The 26,007-nt window shown below is 36.9% G+C and overlaps 1 protein-coding gene and 1 long non-coding RNA gene across 3 annotated transcripts in view; both read right to left on the bottom strand.

Annotated features, from left to right (window-relative positions):
* The window catches only part of LOC106618405 (Octopamine beta2 receptor), a 133,563-nt gene that overhangs the window by 96,238 nt on the left and 11,318 nt on the right, over positions 1-26,007 (bottom strand). The window lies entirely within an intron of this gene.
* LOC138855792 (uncharacterized) lies at positions 7,809-8,915 on the bottom strand. Of its 2 annotated transcripts, none has more exons than XR_011394912.1 (2): positions 8,513-8,915; positions 7,809-8,361 (listed from the first exon to the last, which is right to left on the bottom strand). It is a non-coding gene; the product is annotated as an uncharacterized lncRNA (long non-coding RNA). The 2 variants fall into 2 exon arrangements; XR_011394913.1 differs by having other exon boundaries at positions 8,433-8,915.

Consider the following 26,007-nt stretch of genomic DNA (forward strand, 5'->3'; position numbering starts at 1 on the left):
GCGCAATCCACCAGCTCTTCGCATAAATTGACCAAACTTTTTCGGCATTTTGTCAATTGTTCGTAATTTCTTGAGACCTCTCTTATTACTATTCAAAAGGCTTTTAGGGCAAAATCCAGTCATCAGCATCCTCAACACCTACAACGGAAGTGTTTTAAAGAGTGATATTTGGCCTGCTACCCGCTTGCTACAATATGGTGCATTCTATACTCTGCGAGCGTTTTGCGGAGCGATTTTAATACGAGTATATTAACTCGTGATGGAATTACAGCCAGTAGACGAACAAGCATTCCCGATATAAGGGTCAAAACGCAAGTGGAATATATGAAAATTCAGTTATGCACTAGTATGTACATTTACCCTGCAATAGCTCGCCACTGTACCGCCAACCATTTTGGTTTCATTTTTTTTCATTTCTATGACATTCTTACTTTTTAATAAACTTGTATGCAGCGCTCATTTCCATCTTTTTACCCACATTTCCCAAATAAAATGCTCTCTGAGCTTTGGTTTTGTCAGCCTCTCATAAATACATATGTATGTATATTTTGTTCTGTTGCAAACCCGAATATTTGTCGTATTCATTCCCGATTCCTTTTATTTCATTCATTTTTTCAGGTAGTAGCTTCACTTTTAACTTCCAGACTTTCTCAGATTTGTCACATTGTCACTGCGAGAGCAATTCAATTATCGGCTACAGTCTCAGTTTAAATTCTAAAGGTGAAGTATAGTTCGATATTGCTAAGGCTTACTATTTTTCCGGTTGCGATCATAATCAAATATTTTCCTTGCTTTCAGTAACAACACACACGATTTGGAGAGTAGACGGAGTGCAGTTGCAAGCGTACATTCTTCGCGGCAAGGTCAATACCTATAAAGCCACATATTTCTTACTGACTAACTATCAACCATATATATTTGGTATTTGATGACACTTAATTACCTTGAAATTAACTCTTTTGCTTAAAACTTTGTTACCAAAATTTCAACATTAATTAAATGCATTCAAAGTATGAGAATCCAAGTAGTCTAAGGCCTCAACCGCCGCGTTGCAAACAATAAAAATGCAATAAATCTCCACAATTACTCATGAGTCTTCAGGTTATGGCTAATCACAATGAAACAATGACTCTGATGGCTTGCATTGAGAGCGAAGCGAAGAATTTCAACCGTTATAGGGGCACAAGTGCACAGCACATTGCCTCTCCGCCCTGTTGTTGGCTAAGAATAGCGCCCGCTGAGCCTCTTAAGTCACACAAGCAAATACTCGTAAATCTAGCAGTTTAACGCTTCGCCGAGTGCCACATCAACAGCACTAATACCAGTTTAGCCTTCGCTAATACGCCGCAATGCATGTAATCGTTCGTACCCACGCTCACGCTGCACACATTTATATATACGAACATATGGATGCATTCCACGTATGTGCGTGTGTGCAATATAATATTTATGAGCGAAAATAGTTATGAATTCATTCGACGGAGCAATAAAGCGTTTATGGAAGCTTAAAAGCCACAACTCAGCTGAATTTAGTTGCTTTTTGATTTGGTGATGATCCAACTGATTAAATAATACGAGCGATCAGCGTTGCCACAGATCCCTAAAACTTCGAGTCATGGAAAGTTGGATTGAGGAGGCGCTTATATACGGCTAGGACAGCCTAACTTGTTTTGAAATAAAAATGTATATTTTTTAGTATTTAAAAACTCAAAAAAAAATATGTAAAACCAACTGTATAACTCCTTGTTTAGAAAACTATTCACTTAGAAAATGGGGTATCCATCTGAAAGTCTCCAAAAAAGTGTCAAATTAGACCAAACCACATATTTGGCGGTTTGGGTTTTAGTATATATACATACATATGTTATATTTGATCTAAAAACGAAGTTCTTTATTTTCAAACAAAATCAAGAATTCTGGATGGATGCCATATTTCATTTTATTAAACGGAGAATTTCGAAGACTTAGTGTCAGCGTCGTGTATTGCGTTGTTATGGTGTACTTAAGGGAGTATGTAATGTTATTACGAAAGCTTACGGAAAGCAAGCAAAATTAAAAAATAAATGCATTTCATATGAAAGATCACACGAAAATGGCGAATGTGTGGCAAACGGCAAGGTTGCAAGTAAAAGAGGGAAACAAAAGAAAGCCGCACGGAAATCTTCACGCCGAGAAGTGCAGAAGGCGACTGCGTTGCCAAGTAATGGAATTTAGATTGCAAATTGTAAAACTTCAGCAGCAATTAATGAAAGTGCAGCAAAGTAAAATTTTCACGCCGGATACTAGTCTAAGCGAAAACTTTAACGCTGCAAAAAAAATGACAGAAACATGCAGTTATGCATTTGAAGCCGCAAAAAAATAAAAACAAAAACAAAAGTAAACTAAGTCAGAAGATATTATGAAATTTCCACAGGCAACAGCCGAGATGGCTCACAATATGAAGAGCACAAAAGCAATAATAACAACAGTGACAACAACAAAATTAAGCAATAATCAGAAATTCTGAGCAAAGTAACAAACAAAGTAAGTTATAATTTCAATATGAACACAAGTTGTACAAATGCCAACAGGTCTTGACAGCAAAGGCTGACCGGTGATGCGAAGGCAAATGTGGTTAGCAGAAAGTCATGGCGAGTTTTAATTAGTTTTGTTTACGGCTGCAGAGAAGCGGGCAATCATGGTGAATCTCGAAAATAAATGAGAAATAAAATTATACAAAATTTATTTATAAATAAATCACAAAACATTTCTTTTAATCAAAAACTGTTGGAAAGCAACAGGTGGACGGACCGATTACTCTTCATGATAAAATAGCGTTTGAGTATAAATATCTGAAATAAATGAATCAATGATGTCAGTGACTCTAGTGGCTTTGACATCGAATGCTAAACCCAAATTGATAAACTAAAATTCTTACTTGGTTATTAAAAAAAGTTATATCTCAAAAAGTAATCGCATTTGAAATGTTTACGAATTTCGGAGATTATTTTTATAAAAACGAATGAGAAAAGCGTCGAAAAACCGATAATTTGATTGTTTAGGTTCTTCTTCTTAGGGTACTAACCCAGCAGCACGAAAACGTGTATGGATAGGATCATAAATACAATTTGTGCTAATATTTCGATTGTGTCGAGCATAAGAAACTAGCAAACGAACAAATCGTTATACATTTTATTTTATTTATTATTCTATTTTTCGTGTGCTTGTGTTTTCACTGCTAAGATTCTTCAGTGCACTTGAAAACCAAACACAGAGAGAAGGAATTAACAGCTGTTGCCTAGAGTAGAGACTCGTCACAATATTTGTATACACACATTGATCCATTGCGTAATTATGTAATTTATTTACAATACCTCCATTCGGTGATTATTTTTTAACACTTTAGTTGCAATCAGTTGTACTCCCAGGTAATTATTCACATACATGTTTTTCTCAAACTGTATTGTTTACTTATCGGCAATCAAGTATTCAAGTACACCACAGGTACAAGTCTGGTGTTATATAATAGAGCGTTCATTCATGCATTCGTTCATTCACAACAACGATTTCGACACTGCTCGTACCAGTGCCTCAATAAATTGCTGCAATATACCATATATATTCACGCGTTTATAGCTTTTACGGCTCAGACGAGAATCTAGTATCTATACATAGGTATTCATAATTACATACGAGCACATACACACATACATACAATGCCATTGCAAACACACATTTATGTGGTGTATTACACAGGCGATTAATATGAGCGGCACGACGACTAGATGAGTGCTGCTATTTATAGCAACAACAATGTAAAATATCAATTTGCATAAATGCTAATGCGGCAATTTCCTACCATGTTGGCTGATGAAGTGCTCATAACTGTAAAGAGATAGTAAAATACCGCATTACTATCAACATTATAAATAAATCGGTATTCTGGCCATTAATAAAATGTAATCATGCTAATAAAAATTCGCAATCAATTGTTTACGTTCTACAATATGATTCGATGCGCAAATATGAACTTGCAATTGCATTTCTGCTCGCCGACAGATGTATGTGTTATTTATATGTGCATACCAACAACAAACAGCGAATGAACGCAATATGAATTTTATCTAAGCAAAGATCCACACACTGCTCGGTCTCGGTCATACTGCTAAATTTCATCTTTATAATGTCTGATATGAAACATGGAATTGCCAGAGGATAATATGAATTAACCAGGCTGTCTATATAAGTACATGCCATCAAGAAAATACATGTGGCAAAATAGGAAGCATATGGCAGAAGCATATATTTATGTTCGCACAACTGCAATTGTCCATGCAATCCTGCAGTGAAATACGATTATTTCAGTATTATTAACCGAGTTTCTCCTTCTATTTCTGGTGATCATCTGGGTTTACGCATACCAGCTGATGATTGAAGGGAAGCACTTCGCTGCTTCCAAACAGCTGATTGGCCATGTGATGTTTCTATGTCAAAAATGCCTACAATTACGCATTGCGTTCTTCATTTAATGAACATTCAAAAACTATATGCTCGTTACATTCATAAAACTACGAGGTTATTGGGAACCCGATGCTTCGCGAAATCATGAAACCTTAGACGATAGCATCGAATCAAACTGAACGGTAATACGCTTTTTGCCTTCCATTCTCCTAAAGTCACCGCCCCTTTTCAATCAGTTAAAGGGAAATCAATTATTCTACTTTTCAACATATTGGATTTAACTTTATCAAAATTAATAGGTATGTATTACCTAAAGTATTTTTTATAAACACCTCGAGCACAATTAAAATGACAGCACGAGTATGAAGTGTTTAAAAAAAGAATATTGTACAAATGGAATAACCTCTCATCGTTTTTCTCATTTAGTTTTCTTACAGACCTTCTTCTGCTCTTGTTCTTCCAAGTGAGATGAGCGTGCTGACACTGTACCTGCAATTTTATTACAAACAAGTACGGGTGTAACCGAACACTTTATATTTTCGCAATTTACAAATTAAGAAACCTCAAAAAATTTACCAATATATAAGGTATAAATTTAAGGTATATGGGGACTAGGGACCCTGATTTCATCGATTTTACGCAAGAGGATACAATGTTATAAGATAGAGATTCTTTCTGAATTTCAATAAGATTACCTTATATTATATTTCTAATTGACCGATACATGCGGTATAAAATCTTCCGGTTCGATAATATTTATATTAGGTATATGGGGGGTGAGGGAAGCATTGATCTATTTTTGGCACGAGGGCATGCTGTCAGCACAAAAATTGTTTCCTCAAATTTCAATGTCAGACCTCACTGATTGACCGATATGTTCGTTAAAAAATCAACCAAATGCAGTGAGGTCCACATATTTGGTGTCTGGGTTCTTGAAATGTTATAGTCCGATTTCGATAATTTTTGAGCGTTAGATGACATACCTTAAGGGCACTATTTGTGCAAAGTTTTATTCTAATAACTTCATTGATGTTTGATTTGTATACTGTGAAGTGAAAGAATCTAATGAAATTAAAAAATGCGTTATATCAAAAGCTGTCATCGGTTTTCGCCCACTCTCGCAGTATATAATAGGCTTTGGATAACCTTACACACCAAATATTGTTGAAATCAGTCAAGTAGTTCCTGAGATATAGGATTTCACTTTGAGGTGGTACAAATATATTATACAAAAATATTACTCTATTTCAACATGTTGCGAGAGTATAAAAAGTTAATATCTACAACAATAAACCACAGACAATCTTAAAATCCATTAGTATTTAATTGCTTGTATTTGGAAATATTTAAATATTTGTATTTGGAAAAAACTAGTCTAACGTACATAAGTATTACCTAGGTGTGTAGTGGAATCGAAATAAACAAAGCACCGAAAAAAGTCTATAAATCTACTTTAATATTAGCGGCACAGTCGTTATGGAAGGAAGCAGAAAGAAGAGGGAAGAGGGCTGTCGGTTGCGAACGCAGAGCAGCATGCAGTTCAAATAGTAAATCAATCAAATGTTCGAAGCAATAATTTTGAAAATGAAAATAGATGTTTCAGCAGTTTAAGACAATTATAAGCAGAGAACGTGAATATGATGAGAAATAGTATTTTTAAAGAACTTTTCATTACGTAATGATAAAGTGGTTCAAGTTGTAAACATTCTTTGTCAGAGTATTCAGACGATTGATTCCAATTTGCGACGTTGAAACGTCCGGTCTCAGAGTAGGAAAAGTCTGAAACCTCTCACATTTGTATTTTGTTTACTAATATTTTGATTAATATTTCTTAAATTGACTTTTGGAAAGCGAATTGTGCCCAAATCACGTCATTCTGTGCGCATTTTCACTCACATACTTGTATGTCGATATCCACTCAACCACTCAACTTAGTATATTATTGACAATCGACTATAATACATACAAAACACACATTTCATTACATCTATTGTTCGTCATACAATCGGCGCTTGACAGTTTATAATTGTCTTTGATGACAGCCCATCACTGGCAAGTGCCACAGTAGAATGACAATATTTAAACGATTATTATCGTCGGTATTTATTGACACCTGAGTTAGGGAAGATCTTAATAAATAAAAACACTGAAGTCTGAGATTCATTTTCATGGTTATAGCGCCCATAACTGAAAGATTTTGTAACTGAATATTGAAATGCTGCAAAAGAGAAGCCATATATGTACATCTGTAATCCACATATTTTTTTCGAGCGCTCTTCTTTTCTTTTACTCTTCTTCAAGTTTAACGGCGAATTCTTGTCAATGAAGATTGCTTTACCACTCAGCATGGCTCCACAACGGTACAAACAATTGTATTTGTCATAATAACTACAATAATCACCAATCATTAGCCCAGTAATAATATCAATCGCAGTACTCGGCGATCAATGTATACTTAGTACTTTGTTCGCTTCGTTAAATGAAAAGCCAACTACATAACTGCATTGGCAGTGTACTATTGTTCTGCAACAATTCCTCAGCATTTATTGCGCTTTACTAGTACCTCCCTCCATTCTTCCAACCACTCCATTGCAAGTAATTGCAAACAAAAGCTTATTGTAATTGCAATACAGTTGCAAATTAAAATCCACGATTTGACAAGAAGCCAGCAATCGCCACTGGCTCGGCCACGGTCATGGCAATTACAGAAGCATCGGCAAACAGACGCTTTTCTCAATTCTCAAGCAATTACTTGGAGAAAAATAATCGATGGCATTGTGGCGATACCCCCGAGCCCCAGCTCTCAGGTTATTTTAATTAATACTTCATAATGATTATGCGCATTTTTCAATTATTTCGCTTTTATTTTATATCACTTTGCCCTATTGGCCCGCGGCGCGCTTCATGTACACATTGTATAGACATACATATAATGCATAGATATGTACATGCATATGCACATATATACACATACACACATTTATGAGGATTATTCACTCTTACACAGTTCTATCGTCAGGTTGTTTAATGTACTCACTTTATTGTTGTTCATTGTTATTGCTACTTTTTGCGCAAGTGGCGTTTTTGTGCTTCATTTACAAAAGTTTAGTTAAACATCAAAATGCTGAATCTTTTTCTCATTTTCTCACGTTATTTCGCTCCTCCTTTACAGTTTGTTTGAAGTACTCACAATGTTATTATTGTTTTTGTTTCCCTTTTTTTGCTTTTCGTAAGGATTCATGGAACAATTGTGTTGGAGTCTCCAAGAACTTCGCCGCGTTAAGGGTATATAAATGAGCAACGGAAACTCAATTATTGTAATCGGTAGTTTAAGAAGACTTGACTTATTTGAAATGAAAAGATAACTGTTGTAGTTTGTAATTATTATTTTATGAGTTGTAATAAAAATCTAGAGGTATTCACGTACATGTGTATATAGGTATCGGTAGTGTAATCGGTAAATTGTTACAAAAAGGTTAATATTATCCGGACTCTGAATACAAAATAGAAATATATTTTATAAATGTTGTATATTTTAGATTGTATTTCAATTTCAATCTTTGTTTCTGCAAGTGTAAATTTGTTCATTCCTTTATTGCAAAAATACGATTATTTTTATTTAAAAAATATTTTCTTCCGCTTCGGCGCTAGAATTCACTCGAGCAAGAAATGTGCGATTGCCATTACTACATACTCAACTTCCCACCCACTAGTCACTTGTTCGCAGATAAATGGCGCAGAGCTCCAAATAGCGTAAAAAATTACGCACGGTGAATTGTAAAAAACGAGTACGCAATTAGAAAACCTTCAAAAGAAAACCGCCAATTATTGAGCACCATGGATGAGACGGCACTCGACTCTCGCCTCTCAGTCACGCCCCCGTCTTTGGCGCGACAAAAAGTCCACCTACACTCAGGATGTCTGTAAGTACAATCACATATGGGAATACATACAAACATATATGAATAAGCGTTATTTTTTGAGTCACCCACCCACCCCCAAGCCATTTTCGGGCACAATTCATGTTGTTGACGTTGCCGCCGTCAAATGAAGTGAACTTGTCATAACTAACCTTTCCTTCAGTCCCGAAGTCTCACGCCGCACGTCGAACACCAACGAATCGCTCTCGAGAACCCACACACAAGTGTACATTTGTATGGTGCAACCATTCACAAGCATAGCAACACTGACAACAATTTGAATGCTGCCGCTGATTGCTCGTTCTCTGGCTTTGTTGCGCCGCACTCGCCAATGAAACTCAAAAGCACAAGCAATTTGAAAATTAGCAGCACAATTTTTCTTGACCTCAAAATTAAACAACTATCAAGCGCGAAAACTCAATTTGTTGGACCAGCGTTTTTGTCATGTAAATTCGTTGCAAATTTCGAACTGCGAGAAAAGTAGGAAATGGAACGCACTCATAATAAAATTGTGGCAATTAAAATACAATGACAAAAATTTGAATGAAATACGCATTAGCTTGTAAATACCTATGATGTAGGTGCACAGGCGTTTGCTTTAGTGTTCACATCGAAACGGAAAGCTATGCAATTTGTAGAGTTATGCTAATCCAATTAAACAAATTCAAATGCATTTCAATTTATTATGGGACATGAATTATACTTGTGCAATTTTATCAAAAATCGTTCAAAATGCTTCCGAAATATGTTACAAAAGTGGAAAGCTTCATTAAAATCCAACCACCTCAACTAAAAGTTAGGTTAGTAATATAGCATATTTGAATCTGAGATTACGTTATTCGTTTTATGCAACATAAATTTAATAAAGATTTACTTAAATTGTGAACGTTCAAAAATTTAACAGAAATCACGTAAGGAAGTGCCAAGTTCGGGAGTAACCGAACATTGGAACCTATAAAGCCCTCTTGTACCATCCCGGATATAAAATCAAATGTCTCTGCCGCATTTAGTTTTTGATTTATGGCACTTTTAGTAGTTTTTAACAAAACCGTTATATGGATTTCACCGATTTCACCTATTTTCACAGTGGCGTAAGAACTGTTAAAAAGATTCCTCTTGTACAAATTAGTATGATAAAGCTTGAATGGTTTGGACGATATATACATTAAATCTATTTGGGGCGAGGCTTTTCCACTTTTTAAGGGTTTCCAAATCACAGGTGCCCCTCTGTAATGCGATTCGTTTTATCGAATTACAGGTTTGGGTCTTTATTTGCGGCTTAGTTATGGCAATTTCTATGTTTTCGAAGAATAACGTTTTGTGGGCGTGGCAGTGGTCCGATTACTCGCAACTACAATATCGTCCTCAAATTTTGACCAAAAAATTAGTGTACAAAGTTTCATGACAATAACTCAATTATTACTCAAGTTACAACTTGCACAGACAGACGGTTTTCAACTCGTCTTGTCATCTTTAATAATAAATGATATCTACCTCGATTAGTTTTAGGTGATACAAACAACCTTTTTTTAACTTTTATACCCTGTAGCCACATGTTGCAAGAGTATATTTGCAATGATTCAAATTGATCATTTGTAGTCTGCAGCGATTAACATTAACAGTTTCACCAGGTTGTAGAAGTTCAATTTACTACACCCTTCTGATCCCACCAAACACAGAGTATTGCCTTCTTACCGAATCGATCTGCTTTTGCACTCGATGTTGACGGTTGTCCCGGATTAACCCATGATTTTCTCCGTTTAGGATTCTTAAAACAAATCCATTTTTCATCGGCAGTGATAATCTGAGTCAAAACTGATTTTCTTTCCTGTCTTTAAAGCAAAATTTCACAAGCAATTTTTCGGTTGTCCATTTTCCACACTTTTGGATCTTTCCCATAGCTTTCAAACGATCTTATATTGTTAGTTGTGCAACATTTCACATGACTGCCATTTGCTTTTAATTCAAAGTATGATCTTCATCGAATATTGCTTGCAGTTCAGGGTCTTCAAACTTTTTTGGTGGTCTTCCACGTTCTTCATAGAGCATGATCACTATATGCTTCGACAAGCATTCGATGCGACTCTCCAGCTTTTTTCTTCAAATGGAAACAAAAAACGAATGCTTTTCGCAAATCATCACTTTCCGTTACAAAATTTGACATTTTCAACACAATGAAAAAATATGATGTTGTTTGTTCAATGACTGTAAGGTTATGGAATATATTTGACTGATGTCATGCCAACCAAACAGAAAAAAAAATTAAGGTTCGTTCACAACAAATGTTCCCTATGAACACATTTGTATTATATCTTAACGATCACTTCATACCGGTACAACTGGTACATAACTCTATCTAATCTATCCAAATTAGTTTCAGGAGATACAAACAACCAGTAGATGAAAAAAACTATTGCAATTTGTAGCAACATATTGCGAGAGTATACATACGGTTGCAATTTCGACGGAATTTCATTTCATTTTTTAATTTAATGCAATTTAAAAGCATTAAAACCGAATGCGCAATATGTGTTTACCTGGGTCCATAAACTTAGGGCGCTCTCGGACTGCATTTAATGAAACATAATGGAAGGACTGCTTTGGTGCATTGCATGCAAAATATCTTTGGTGAACAGGGCCTAAGGCGACTGGCGCCTGCTCGCCACCCAAATTACGCATTCAATGAGTGTCACAATTTCGTCAAATTAATTTTCCGCAGCTTATGTTGGTGGCAAGGCCGCCATGGCTAGGGCGCTTGGAACTCGCAGTGACATTATTGGCTACAGCTGCTTATCATGCCGCAGCGCGTTTTAGCACCTTGTCCGTGTGTGTAATGGCGTAATAATTACGTTGTTATTGTAGTTGAGGTGTTAGGATTGCCTACGAAACACGCGCTGGCCCATGGCCCCGACTGAGCTGTGATTACTTTCGCGCTGGTGCTGTATGCATGCAACGGATCTGCCTGGGACCGACAAGAACGCGACAAGCGCTTACCACCAGTGGAAAGTCATATGTACAATGCCAGTCAATTAAAGTTTACTGCAATACTCGAAACGGCAGCACAAGCACCAGCCTTTGACGGCACAGCGGCTACAGCAACGAGTCCACCAAATGCACATTGTTTGCCGCCATTGAAATTCCCCGACAATGAACGTCACTTATGCAATTTCGACTTGCGACGCCCAGCAATGCAAAGCCATTCAAGCACATGATTGCGACTATCCAGTAAGGCGACTGTTGCAGCAAACAAGCGACTGCAATTACAAAAAAAATTCAGAGCAATCAAAATGTGTTTCTTCGTAGTCCTCATTACCTCCTCATTTGGTGGCTGCGTTGCTTCATTAGTGGCGAAAAATGTATTCAATATAACGTCAACTTGGTCGCCAATATTCGCTGTGGCATGTCATTACTTCTCTCCCTTAAGATTGTTGCAGTTCTTGCTAGTCTTTTTGAGCTTCTTAAAGTCAATAATTTCGGTTCGCAATTTCGTTTTATGTAAACGACAGAAACTGATCTAACTTCGGCCTTTTTTCGGTCATGAAACTAACTATAGGTAAGTATAATAAAGTTATTTAAATAAATCGTAAATTAAAATATTTTCTTATTAATGTTGCATAATATATGATCCCAAATAGCGGAAAATCACCAGGAACAAAGCAATGAAGAATTGAAGATTTTACGGATGGGAAATTTGTTGCCAACAATTCTCTTATCAAGTAGTTTTCTCATCAGAACACTTGTACGAGAAAAATTCACTAATTCAAAAGACTTTAAATCTGGTATATTAAAATTATAATTCCATAAGATTTCTGGTTATGAAAATCACTTATCTCTTATGTTTCTTGTTGCTGTTGAGAGAGTTAGTAGAAATATTCACAAAACTCGCACGATCCGAGAATGTGAAACAGAAGCAAAAGGCTGCAAGAGGAAGTGAGATCCCAAAACGAATTAGCAATTGCCACGAACAAATTACAGAAGCAAGCGCGAAATCAGCTGTGCCAGCGGTGTTGGCGGAGTGATGGCGCACTTGGTGGCAACAACTGTTTAGCAAGCAGAAAGCGAATCGAACGGTGGCGTGACGAAGCTAGCGCTATGCACAAACAATTCATCACAGCTTAACAATGCAGAAGCACAACAACAGCAACAAAGTTTTGCACACATTAACATACAATACTTACTGAGTGAATAAAGCAATCAACAACAACGCTTGCTAAAATGACGTACCTTTATTCGCTGCACTTGGCAGCCAAGTATTCCCCATTATGTCGGCAACAGGCTGGCAAATTTTCCTACGCTGAAGCGGAAAATCTTCAAGTTGTCAAAAGAATAACAATAAGCAATCATGACAGTATGACGGCGTGCATTTGCATTGAATGGAATGCAAGTTGAACAGTTGCAGGAATCCTTGTAAGATCAAATAATTTCGAAGATTATACTGCAAGCAAGAAACCACCTCAGCAGTACACTATTTACCAAAGAGTTTTTTCTGAATTTTAATTATTCGACGAGTCAAGATTTCATTGCATTTATAAGTAAAACCCACAACCAACCATCCCAATGCAACAGTAAGTACAGTACTATATTTTAGTAGACCTCAAGATGTACCTTATGAGGAGAATATAAGGCGATAATAAAAAGCGTAAAAAGCAGTTTAAAACAAATATACCGAGAATTTTGCTATTAATCTATCTAGTAAAAGTCTAAGAATCCCAAGAGTACAGACTTCAGTCGTATTCAGATTGCGAAATTCACGTATGCCGTCGGGAGCGTGCTATATGTTTCGCCAAAGCGTGCTCAACTAGAAAACGACACTTCAGTGTCTTTCGGAAATGTTCAATACAAAAACATTAGGTTCCTCAAAATTTGAACCAGCAGCAGCTATGGGTGGTGCGAAGAGTATGGGCTGAGTGTTACAGGTGGTATGTGTAACAGTTAATTGCTTAAATACATTTTATTCATTCGCCTTGGTATCCCACACAGGTATGTAACTGGTATTCTAATCGGCACATACCCATACACGGGCTGTGGGACAACAATGACAGCAAGAAGCTTAGAGACTCAGTTCATGTAAGCGACACACACACGCGGCGTCACTTAAAGTCTTTGTTTGTGTGTGTATACTTATGACCACACTGACGACTGCATGTTGCCGATTTGTATTGCACTTTATTTGAGCCAAACGTGTGTAACCGTATTCTACTGTTCATGTGCAACGGACGTACATTGCTACACTTGTACGCGAGTGTGTGTGTGAGTGAGATTTAAGTGGTTTCTCGCTCAGACTCAAGCTGCCCTCTCCATCTCTTTGTGCTTAATTCCTTGCGGTACATTAAATAAATGTCAGTTTTCGTAAACGTCTGCTTGTAGTTGTGTTTATTTGTAGAGGTGAACAAAGGATCTGTCGAGTGTGCGATTTTATTTCACAATTGCAATGGTACGAGAACATCGTCGCAACGTAATTGCTCTTGTTTATGCTGTTGGTGGCATCATTGGTGCACTTTAAGACAAACGGTTTCATGTAGTCTCTGGTTGCTAATGCAAATATTTAGTTGAATTTCGAAACTCTTAACAAAACAAAATTCGTCGATAATCAAATTTAAAGGGAGAATTAACATATGTCATTGTGGATAATCCAGTACCTCACCCGGGTAATGTAAAATGTTAATTCCCAACTACAATATAAACAAATAAGCATATGTATAAATGTAACTAAAACAGAGTTTTTAAATTACCACTTTTGTTGATAATTTCAAATAATTGGCTCTTCCAATTTTTACCAGCCCATTGTTTTTTACACGAAATTCCCAATTTTTATTTCAGTGCACAATTCATTACATTTTCACATAATTCCTGCTGAGTTTTTCACCTCTCCCTCTTATTCAAAAGTGCGTTTATATGTATGTGTATGTGAAAGTATGCTCGTGTCCGTTCGCATTTCAATCTCTTCGCGGTCGTGTCGATTGCATCGTAATTTCCTTCCCACTACAATTTCCATCAATGACACCGACTCATCAGGCTACCGACACTCTCGCACGGCCTCTCTCTACTCATTTCTCTGACAATGCTGGTTGTGAGGTGGACTACCTCACCGCCCTTTCTACCGCATTACGTTTCAGTTGCAGTCCTTTGTATTCACCTGTGCTTTCCCTTGGTTTTCTCATACACACCATCTATGGGGTTGCGAGGTGGTTGTGCCAGGTTGGTAAACCAACGCCAGCGGCTACATTTATTTTATGTCAAACAGCCAAACAAAAGCAACAAAGCAAATAAAAATGTGAAAATATCTCACTAAAAAAAGAGCCTTTTATGCACGTGATGTCCTTGTCGTGGCCAGCAACCAGCAACATGCGTTCAGCTAGTCCGCCCACGAGTTTTCACACGTTTACACATACAGGCCTACTTACTTTGACACAGGGAAGGGAAATGGACTCAGAAAATATGGAAAAGAAAAAAAAACAAGAAATGCATATGAAAGGATGAAAAGGGCGTCGAAGGTCAGTAGGCTTGTAGTGAGGCGATACAAAAGCATTTTGTACGGCAGAGCGGAAAGACACGGAGAGAGAGCCGGATGAAAAGCTTGACAGTTGGTTTGTCAGCCCTCATTTGACATTTCGAATGTCATTCGTAATTATTTCGCCTTTCATCAGCAATTGTCGCAGCTTACGTTGACGAGAAAAATAACGGTATTAACAATAGCGAAAGCAGCCTCAATAAATTTGCAATGCTCTTTAAGTACACGTTCCCTATCGCACATCTGTATTTTCTATTAAAACTTCAATACACTAAAAATTTAAAGCATTTACTAAGTCCTAATCCAACTTTCTTCTTAAGGATACTAAGTTCGTTTAAACACGCACAGAATCTTAGGAATCATACCGATAAGGAATGTCAATTAAGTTTCAGAAAATTAATATCTTATTTATAACTAGCTGTGCCACCTGACTTCCACCCCATGAAATTTAATCAAAAAATGTATTGCTCAGTTTTCAGATATTTTCTTTATTTGTCTGTCCATCCGTAAGTCTGTCCGTCTGTCTGTATATACGCGAACTAGTTGCATAGTTTTCGAGATATCAAACTGAAATTTTGCACATTTTTTTTTCTCCCAAAAAAGCTGCTTATTTGTCGATATCGGACCACTATAACATATAGATAGCTTTACCATCCGAGTGCTTGACAAGATATCTTAACAAAGTATGGCATGAATTTTGGTATAAGTCAAGTGGTAAATAAGTGGAATCTCCGCAGAAATTAGATAGGAATCACTAAAACATAAAGCTGCCATACAAACTAACAGAGCAAAATCAAGTTCTTGTATGGAATCTTTTCTATTTGTGAAGTTGCAACCGAAGTTAACGTTTTTTCTTGTTTTGCTTTCTTCTTTCTCAGGGAATTCATTGAGTTTATCATTAGAAAGACTTGCTGCTGTATCTTGAACTATCTCGTCGATTTCCACGTTTACCTTATCTTAACTGGTTTGTTTTGCTAATACCACTATTTCATCCACAGAGTGCCTAATGTCTTCGCTCTTACTTAAATCTAACCAAGCGTTTTTCCATAATCCTCTCAAAGATCATTCCAAAAACGGTTTGTGTATTATACAGCATTCATGATATTGTTGTTTTTTCAAACTTCTCTTTTTGATTACTTTGCTTCTCCGTCTTTTTTTTCATCCCATCTGCTTTAATGTTAGCCGCAAGTAATACGCCGTACAATTGGATATAACAGCCGGGTTCATTGGTTTGATTAATGTATATATGAAATCTCCGGTGTTAATTAGCGTTAAGCGGGGTCCTACTGTACTTAGTGCTTAACTAACAGTTAACTATACGTTGCCTCATTTTCAGGAAATATCTACTGCGTGCATACCAAAGTGTAAGACAATAAATATTAAATTACAAAGTCTCCACAAATTTCAAAGTACCACAATTTGCCAAAAATTTATCACAAATTTATACATTCTTCGATAAGCGTGGCAACACCATTTTATTCCTGTTTACGCGATAAAGTATTAACTGCGTTCAACAACAGTTCCTGGAATAGCAATAACAACCAACAACGATATCGAAAACATTTCCACAATGTTACCAAGCGGACAACACCAACAAAGCCCCTAGCCATGGCAAAAATGGCGAGAATGTCAATATCAGCGACGACACAAAAGTGCGTATGCACGAGTATGTGCTATGTGCATGAGTGTGTGTAAGTCAATGCAAATGTGTAAGGTGATAAATAAGTCATTGGCGAAAGAGGCAATTTGTGGTGAGGAAATGTGTGAACGCGTAAGACTTACGTGTGCAGATTCTCCAATGAAGAAATATATTATACATATTTACGCCTGCTGACACTCGCATCTTCGCTCGCACATACTTACATACATATGTACATGATTACAATGTATAAGCACGCATGCATGATGGTGCGTCCTGTGCCTCAAAGATAAATTTAATTTATTTCCTCCTTCATGCATTGAATCAAAATATTAAAAGAAAATTACCAAAACTATAAATTCGACTTGTTAATGGCGATGGAAATATTTCTTAAATTTACAAGAGCAACGATTGTAGGTTTGCTCCGCTGTATTAACTTATTAAATTCCAATTCAGCAAAATATTTCATTTTATCAGTTACGAGTATATTCGCTTACCTTAAATATTTTCGGTCAGTATGGTATAAGCGTTGCCAAGTGACCAAGTGAAAAGGCAAACAATTTAATTTTGCGATTTCTATCGAAAAACACATTCGATTAAGTTTACAAACTAACCACAACACATTGCAACACGTTGGACGCGACAACTTTTACAAATTGTCCAGAAACTTCCGATTAGCGGGCAAAGCGCATTTCCGCACCGAAGTCGAGCTGAGTAAAAACAGATGGTAACAACTATTCGAACATCTAGAACTTCACTGAAAACAACAAAAAACATGAATTGCTACACATCTGTTGTAAACTGTTAGGCTTCGCGCGTCCGCCCTAACCCCAGCAAAAGCCGCTAATAACTTTAGCGCGTATTTGTGGCAGAACAAGTGGGTGACGCAGCGGTGTGCTCGTGTTATGCCAACGCTCGGTGCTGAGCCACGCGTCAACTACATTAATGCCGCTAACTAGTTTGAGCAAAGCAAGAATTTCGAAAATATGAGCGAAACAAATTGTCACTCCCCAAATGCGGCATCCGATGATGCTTTGCTCAACTCACGGAAAGTTAAAGTTTAAAGGAAGTAATTTCGCAGAAAAGGAATAGAAACGATGGAGTTAGGTGAGGTCGTGATTTGTTGTTGCTCAAAAGCTATTTTGTTTACTACTTCGAATTAATGCAAATGAGTTGGCTCGATTACAACTTATGCAAATCTAAAAAGAGAAAATGAAGAACTATGAGAAAAGATCGATTTCGATTTCTAAAAATGAGTCATAAATGAATACAAGACTTGTGGCAATGTCAAATTAGCTCAAAGTTGCATGCTTTCCCGAGATGATATAAATATGTGAGCTTTAGAGAATAAATTCGTCTCACTAAAATTTCATTCACATTTGAGCAAAAGTACTCAACCTTGGGTTCCCGTGCAACTGAAAGTTTTCTAAACTGCCAGAAGCAATAACCTTGGAAGTGTCGATTTGCATTTGAATAATATATGTTGTACATAGGATTATCATTGCAATGATGAAAGCAGGGGTGTACAATAAAGCAGTTGTTATCAATCGACAATTTATGCAGATTATTCACAAACAACGAAAAGTGCTCCAACACAACTAAACCGAAAGTAGTGGGAGAAACTAAGCATCCGACAATCAGCAGCAGAGAAGTGCTTGAAGGGCGTTGGAACAAGGCCCGCATTAGAATTGCAAACACCGACGAAAGGCGCGAAATGTAAAGAGTCAGATTGGCAAATCGAAATATTTCGATTCAAATTTCATGAATAATCATTCCTGGTTTGCATATTTAAAATTAAAAGTCGGTTTAATAAAATTAAAATAAATACATGGTTTCAATTGTGTATTAAAAATCACACTCAATCATTTTTTGAGTATATTTCTGTTATGAAAAATCGTCGCTGTTTTGTTGGTAAAGACTTAACGACGCAACGGATATCTGGGTAATATTGTTCGTACCATATACCATAAAGCATTGCTTTAATTCAATAAGCAATTTAAGTTTTTTTAGCGTTTTGTGTAAAAAAACAAAATTAAAATTTCCCTTAATGCCTGTAGCTACAATACCATGATACAAATATTATGGTATTCTTATGACACATATTGAATTATAGTAAACTCAAATACTTGTATCTCTTTCATATGCAATATACTTGTATACTTCAAAAAATTGTATACAATAAGTATGTACATATGGTAGTGTGTTATTATGAAGGTACATAAAGTAATATTATTTCAAATAATGCAAAACGAATGTATTTTCCTGACAATAAACGGAATTAGTTAAAGTGTGCCTAAAAACAATAAATAAAATTAGGCAATACATGCCTTTCAAAAAAACATGTGTGAAAAATATTTTATTTTCCGTTTTATTAATTAATTTTTTAAGTGATTTTAACATTATCTTTTGAAGAGCTTTTGTGTAAAAGCTTTTTTATACTCTCGCATCTACAGAGCATAATAGTTTTGTTCACCTAACGGTTGATTGTATCATATATATATATAATTGATCAGGATGAAGAGACGAGTTAAAATCCGGGTGACTGTCTGTCCGTCCGTCCGTGCAAGCTGTAACTTGAGTAAAACTTGAGATATCTTCATGAAGCTTGGTACAGATGTTTCTTTGTACCGTAAGACGGTTGGTATTGCAGATGGGCGTAATCGGACCACTGCCACGCCCACAAAACGCCATTAATCAACAACAAATAAATTGCCATAACTAAGCTCCGCAATAAGATACAAGACTGTTATTTGGGGAGCAAATGTTTTTAGCACCTCTATTGACGTTGTGAATGGGTGAAATCGGGTGACAAGCCCGCCCACTCCATATATAACGGTACTGTTAAAAAATACTAAAAGCGCGATAAACCAAGGACTAAACACGCCAGAGACATTAGATTTTATCTCTGGAATGGTATGAGATGACTTTATAGGAACCGCGGTCAAAATGAGTCAGTGGGCGTGACACCGCCCACTTTTAAGTGAAAACCCATATCTTGGGATCTGCTTAACCGATTTCAACCAAATTCGGTGCATAACGTCTTTTCATATTTCTATGTTATAATGCGAAAATGGGCGAAATCGGACTACAACCACGCCTATTTACCATATAACACCATTTTCAATTCCATCTGATTCTTTCACTTTCCACTATGCATATCAAGCAACAATGATTATATCGGGGTGAAACTTTGCGTGAATAATACGTTTAAAGTATGTCGCCTTGTGTCCAATAATTGTCTAAATCGAACCAAAACTGTTCAAGCCCCTAAGTACTAAATATGTGGACCCCAGTGCCTATAGTTGACCTTCTACCGAAAATATCAGTCAATCCACAAAGAAATCTCAAACGAGTGTAGCATTTGACTTTCCGAGAGTATAAAATGTTCGGTTACATCCGAACTTAGCCCTTCCTTACTTGTTTTAAGTTCTTTTTTTAGCTGTGTTTCATGAAACACCACGAGGAAATATGATAAAATACTACATTGCTCACATGATAAAGTGTAAGTGTTTGGTGACACATATCCGGTATTCGTTCGTATTACGGTATTGTTACCACATGTCTCTCACAGGTATAACTGAAACCACATTTTCAATTGCCTTAATTTTATATCTTCAGAATCCGAATGCAAGTTCTAGCTGCCCTTCTTCTTCTTCTTCATCCGGAGCGCTTTCAGCTGCACATTCATCACGAGCGCATTCAAATTTCCATTTAACCAGCATTCATTTTAAAAGTCATAGAGTTGTTAATGCGTAGCTGTAGATAGCCATGAATATTTGCAAGAATATGTATTTACGCACTAATGTAGTAGTGTAAATATCATTCCACTAGCTTTTATTTGTGCCGTAAAATTCGCTTATTCCGTATTTTTTAACAGAACCGCCAAGCCACACAGTTCTTTTCATACTCACGCTGGTGCCTTCTTTGTGCATTGAATTTTCCAACGTCAGCGTCGCTTAAAGCATTTGCATAGCCCCTTCAGCCCCTTGTTGCAGCAGCGTAGCTCGTCCTTCAGCTACAAGTGACTCTTGAACTTGTTTGCACTTGTGTGCGCCAGCAACGTTACGGCTCCCACCACCACCAGCTGCAACAGAAGTAAACTAGAACAGAGACAACTACAAAGACCAACAACAATACGTTAACAACCACTGGAGAACACAAGCGCAACTTGCAGCACCGAGCGGAGGCTGAGCGAATGCAACGCACGCAAAAGGGTCGCAGCTGCAGCAATTTCCAGCTAGTTACGTCCGTGTTGCCATTATAGCTTAGCTACATTGGTTGCATGTGGTAGTGTAACAATACCGAGAACATACACAACGAGCGATAGCTGTGTCATTGGCAGCTGACTGCTGAAACTTGTGTGCTCGCAAAATAAAACTGAAAGCCCACAGACAACTTAGAAAACTAGCAGATTAGCATTATCCGAAAGCAAAAAGGTAGTGTGATTAAAGGGGCTGGGACTGGGGCTGGGACTGGGGCTGGGGTTGAGACGCAGCAATAATTCAGTGCACTTTTCATGAAGCACACTTTCTAAGCGTTTCACACAGCGGCGGTGGCGTATGAGTAACAGTTGATACCAAGTGCACAGGCACCAAAACTGCAAAGCACATGGGTGGACACATCGGCGGCGTTCCAAACTGTTCGGCGTTGCAATATCGCCTCTGCAATCATCAGACCCTCAGACCCACCCTACCTCGAGCGTTGTTTACACAGCTGCAGCTAAGCGGCACTCTGAAAACATTCAGCTGTATTGCACTTGCATGTCTCGATTACACAGGCCGCCAATGCGAAGCATTTTAAACCGAATTTTCAACCGAAAAGCATCCTTTCGTCAAAAAGTGCGTCTGGTGAGAAGGCTTAAAGAGTAAGGCAGCAACTATGACCTGGGGCGACTAAACTTCGATAAATAATTTTAATTGAATTCTTACGTTCCACGCAAATTTTTTACTTCCGTCACCCGCTCACACATATTGAATTACACATGCAGGTGAACTTTTGAGAATAACAATTTGAAAAACGCTTCACTATCCACAAATCACTGCACGAACTTTCGCTGAACTCTTAGCGTCACGCGCATCCTCTGCCCAGTTTGTACATCCTTGTTACACAATACCATAGAACTCGCCATGTAGCCTTCCTCACACCTCATCAGCACATTCACGTTTTTTCCCTTTTTTTTTTTTGCTCTCCGTGGTTTCACCTTGTTTGGCGAATGTTGTGGCGATGTCCATACAAGTGAGTATTTATGTTATTATTCTAACATTGAGCTCCATGAATGCATTCCAATTTAGTAATTAATTTCGTTTATTTACACAGCACATGCGTGTGTATTTGAGCTCTAACCATTTCCGAAAATTAATTAACTTAATTATATAAGTTCATACCTTTTCGAAATATACAAATAGCCATCGTTCAAATGTGGAAAGCTAACACGACACGAGTATATTCAATTATTTTCTGAGAGCAATTGCAGGAAAACTTTAAGCGCATATACAATATCTAAATAATTGCTCTACAATATACAATGCATTATTATTCCACTCTGGCTCTGGAAGCACTCGCACAAATATATAAAATAATATGATTACTGCAAGGATATTGGAAACTCATTAGCATTGTTCAAAAAGAGAAACGGTGTTGGAATTACATGGCATTTTAGTGTCCATATCCTCTTTCCTAACAAGCAGCAAGCCTTGCTGTTAGGAGCAGTCTCATATGCTACGGTATTGAAATCTTCATGGATGTTGTTGTGCTATCTGTAAGTAAATCTATTTTAGTACATTTGTGAGGTTCATCTTTCTGAAGGACTTTGCAAGTTTTCACAAGTTTTAAACCTTATCTGAAGACTGTAGAACTTTTACATAACTTTTCCCCTTTCATACTTTCGCTTTAAGCTATGATTACACAGACACATTCTCCCTTTTTCCAACCGCAAAAATTCTCAAGACTTTTCATTAAACGTTATTTATAAACTAGTAATAAATATATTTACAATTTTAAAGCTTCATTAGGAACGAGTAAGAGAAATAATTAGGCTTTGAAAAACAAGAAAAAACCTTGATTTCGATTGCACCGAAGCTATGTATAATACCCTCTAAAAATACAAAAGATTCCGTACAAAAACTTAGATCTGTAAATTTGTATGGCAGCTACAGTGATCCGATCTGAACTATTTCTTCGGAGATTGTACCATTGTCTTAGGCAATTTTCCATGCCGAATATCTTGAAGATATCTCGTCAAATGAAGAGGCTTTCCATACAAGCACTTTATTCCGATCGTTCAGTTTGTATGGCAACTATATGCTATAGTGGTCCGATATCGGCCGTTTCGACAGACAAGAGGACGAGTGCAAAATTTCTGATCGATATCTCAAAAACTAAAAGACTAGTTCGTATATATAACCGACTTAGCTTATCACGCTGATCATTTGTATGTATACCCCTATAAAGTATCTCTGACATTTAATTTTGGATTTTACAAACAACATCGTGGCAAACTTATTGTAATATACCCTGTTCAGGGTATAAAAATATGTTTAATGACACTTTGGAGGAATTTTTTCTTCTTCCTAATTAGCTCTAAATATCATAGGATTGAGAATTAAAGCCTGTTTGTTCGTTGTGCAAAGAGCTTGTGACATCACAATTGTAAAAAGTTAATAAATGTTTGAGTCCACCTCTCTTTCTTAGATTTCCTTCGCCGAGCGTAAACACTAGTAGGCGAGCGTTTTGCCAATGGTAACGGTTAAATCGGCGAGTCTGAATGTTTCCACCCTTGCCATTTCCGACTAAGGTTTTGATGTCGCCGACACGAATTTGACAACTTTTGCTAATTGCAAAACTGAGCTGCTCAGACGCCTTCGCCTCCTTCTTACGACTTAATGTAGAAATTAACTGTCAAAAAGTTTTCGATTTCTTTTCCGTGCTTTTTCCTTCTACTGAAAGTCTATTTCTGTTTTTATGCTCCCGCAACATACTGCAAGAAGTATAATAGTTTTGTTCACCCAACAACCAACAACCTGTCTCACATAAAACTAATCCAGATAGATATGGAGTTATATATATATAAATGATCAGGTTGACGAAACGAGTTGATGGTCCGTCTGCTCCTGCAAGCAATAATTTGAGTAAAAATTGAGATATTTTGATGAAACTTACTACATATAGTTCTTGGCACCCAAAGGGGGTTGGTATAGGTGTCTCGGACCACAAAACGCCATTTCACGAAAACTTGTAAAGTGTCTCCACTGAGCTCCAAATTAAGATAAAAAACTATAATTTCATAAAGGAGATCAAGGTAGCAAGGAACACCTATGAACTAAAAATATTTTTAAATGTACATATCTTCAAAACCGCTGAAGTTAACTCAACCAAACTCCCTGAGAAGAAGTCTTTTTAGCATTTCTTCATACCAAGCATTGGGTCAAATCAGATAATAAGTACGCCCACACTTCAAATAACGGTTTTGTTGAAAAATACTAAAAGCGCGATAACTCACTCAACATCATGACTCATTTCGCAATCAATATAGTACCGAAAGACTTAATAGGAGCAAATGTAAAAGTTTTGAAAGGTACGCCCCACATTTTAATAAAATCCTATATCTCAGGAACTATGTGAGGTTACCTTAACATTGCCTTTACCTTGTGAAAATGAGCCAAATGTAATGACAACCACGTCTACTTCCCATATAATAAACTTTATAATATTTATTTAAATTTCATCTGATTCAATGAAGTTATCAGAATGAAACTTTGCACAAATAATGCCCTCAAGTTATTTCATCTTACGACTAAAAATTTTCGAAGCCGGACTATATCAAAGGCACCAAATATGTGGACCCCAGTATAAATGGCTGAGCTTATACCGAACATATCGGTCAAACTGTAAGTTCTAGTAGTGAAATGCGGGATATTTTTATGATGATAGCATGCCTTTGTGCCAAAAATCCGTAAAATCGGATCAGTACTTCCCTTAACCCCCATATACCTGAAAATCACTTTCTAATAAATGTGTATCTGCTTGCCTAAAATCGATGAAATTAGAGCAATACTTCCCCTAGTTTAATATAAAGTTTTGCCAACACCTGAAGATATTTCTCCAGCTTTGATTCTTGCAAGTTGCAAGATTATAAAATGTTCAGTTACACCCGGATCCAGTCTTTCCTTACTTGTTATACAAAAAAGCGATACAAAATGAAGACAAACTTCGGGTAGCTTAAATTTACGAATCATTAACTTTGAACCTATTATAGGGCGGAACTCCATATGCATGTGAGGATTCTAGTGACATCGATCGTATAACACTTATTGGCATAGATTGAGATAGTATTAATTCTCACCCAAACTTAAATGTGCTTATCTATTTACACAACCCTTACTATTTTTGAGCACTCACTTGAGAAGACCGTTTTCCCATAAAATGAAACTTTTTGACATTCACAAGTTGCAGCTCATTTTCATTTATACTGGCTTTAATTAATTAATTAATGGATGCTTAAAACGTACAAAGAGAACAACAAAAATTACGATTACTAAATTTATATGAGGCAAAACAGTGTACCACTAACAAGCAAATACATTGATTACAGAGGATGTAAATGTGCGCCAATATTGGCTCCAATACCACTTTAAAAAAACAGAAATTCCAATCAGGAAGTATTTGTTAAGACTAATATCAACAAAATGGTATTTACGTCATTCCTCTTTACTAAACTACGAGGAAGTGGAATTTATCTATCTTTAAAGCGCTGTTTCTACAAGTACTTAGCATCAAATAAGTCCAAAAAGAAAAATTTCGTCTCAGATGTTATATAAAATGATAAATAGTTGAAAGAGAAATGAATGGATCTACTTAAAAATCCAGCTAATTAAAAGAAATTAATTATTTCAATAATATTATATTACATATACAAATACTCGTGCCGAATAAGAAAACGTTACAGGAATATGCTCGCTTAATTTTGAAGATCTCTTTCAAATCGGTATATGACGTAGATATAACAATAGTTTCACCATCTACCTCATTAGTATCTTAATTTCTAACTCATTTTATAGCTGGTACACACAGACCAGTAGAAAGTCAAACAGTTTGGATGATTCTTTATGGGTTTGAGCGAGCCAATGGTGAATTTAATGAGCAGTTCGAGCACATTAGAACTACAAATCATGTTTTGGCTTTGCCCACCGAGAAACAAGCGCTATTAAAATGTACCTGTATATGTACCTTCAAGTCTCACACTCGAAAATTGCTACAGGCATTAAATGAAAAAACTCGTATGTAGACATGCACAGGCAGAAATGCGGGATCAAGGTGTCATTTTGATATAATGACTGTGGAACACCGCAGAGCCCCAGTCAACACAGAGAGTGTAAAATACACAGATGCCTGTGCTTTCGGCGAAGTGTACGTTGGAGCGACTGTGTGAAACGCCTAACCGCATGTAGGCCTACAGAGTGCGCCGCTGAGCCTGCGGGACTTATGTGCGCTTACGTGTA

Source organism: Bactrocera oleae, chromosome 2, assembly GCF_042242935.1.
Source record: "Bactrocera oleae isolate idBacOlea1 chromosome 2, idBacOlea1, whole genome shotgun sequence".
In the NCBI taxonomy this organism is placed as follows: domain Eukaryota; kingdom Metazoa; phylum Arthropoda; class Insecta; order Diptera; family Tephritidae; genus Bactrocera; species Bactrocera oleae.